A 1,314-nucleotide genomic window follows, 5' to 3' on the forward strand; every position below is an offset into this window, starting at 1 on the left:
AGTGTGACCTCTGGTTTCTCCCTGAGCTCACGGGACGACCCTCCTCTGGGAGTGGACGCCTTTGCGCTCCGTCCCTGACCGGACAAGCTGTTTTGTGCTTTCCTTCCTGTCCCTCTGATCCCGCGTCTACTGGATCGGATCAGAATGGACCGCCGGCGGGTTATTCTGATCGTTTCCGAGCACACGGGAGCGCACTGGCTCCCGGTCCTCCAGTCATTACTGTCGGGCCCTCCGCCCCAACTCCCCTGGCAGGAGGACGCTCTCCTGCAGGTGGGAGGAGCGATCAGGAGCTTCCCGAGACTGGGCCAGCCCCTTTGGGCTTGGCCGCTGAGCGGGAACGCTTAATAGACCTGGGTCTATCTGCTGATGTGGTGCGCACCATCCAGGATGTGCGCGCAGCATCCACAGTCTCTTCCTACACAGCTAAGTGGTCATCCTTTCAGCGCTGGTGTGTAGAAAAAACTGGAGACCCAGTTTCCTGCTCTTTGTCCTGCATTCTTTCCTTCCTACAGATGCTRATGGACAGAGGTTTAGCCTTCAGCACCGTTAAAGACGTATGCTGCGGCAATTTCCTCCTGTCACGAGGGTTTTGGTTACAGGACTTTTTTAATCATCCGTTGGTAAAACGGTTCTTAAAAGGAGTGCGCAGGCGCAGACCTGTCATGCGCACACTCATACTTTAACACTGGTACTACGTGCTTTAACAAAAGCTCCTTTTGAGCCTTTGGATCAGGTCTCATTATAGTTTTTGTCTCAAAAAACAGCGCTGCTGTTAGCGTTAACATCAGCAAAGAGAGTCAGCAAGCTGTCTGCCCTGTCAGTGTCTCCCTCCTGTCTCAGGATACGGGAGGATGGTGGCTCTGCGACTTTGTGTCCCAACCCAGCTTTTATGCCTAAGAGCATCACAAGCTCTTACAGCTCCAGAGTTATTACTCTGAGCGGCTTTTGTCCTCCTCCTCATAATTCAGAAGAGGAAGCAGCTTCTCACCTGCTATGTCTCGTGCGCGCACTCTCGTGTTATGTCTCACCTACGGCACAGATCAGGCGCTCTGTGTTTATTTGTTCACTACAGAGAGCAGTCTGCAGGACAACCTTTGTCCTCTCAGAGGTTGTCACATTGGATTTGTGAAGCGATTTCACAGGCTTACATCTCATCAGGTTTGCAGCCTCCAGCTGTACTGTCAGCTCATTCCACAAGGGGGATCTCTTCCTCCACCGCTCTGTACAGTGGAGTATCAATTCAGGATATTTGCTCTGCAGCCTCCTGGTCATCCCCTTGCCCCTCATCCGTTTTTATCTACGGGATGTTTCGGG

Source organism: Austrofundulus limnaeus, unplaced genomic scaffold (assembly GCF_001266775.1).
Source record: "Austrofundulus limnaeus strain Quisiro unplaced genomic scaffold, Austrofundulus_limnaeus-1.0 Scaffold193, whole genome shotgun sequence".
NCBI classification, from domain to species: Eukaryota; Metazoa; Chordata; class Actinopteri; order Cyprinodontiformes; family Rivulidae; genus Austrofundulus; species Austrofundulus limnaeus.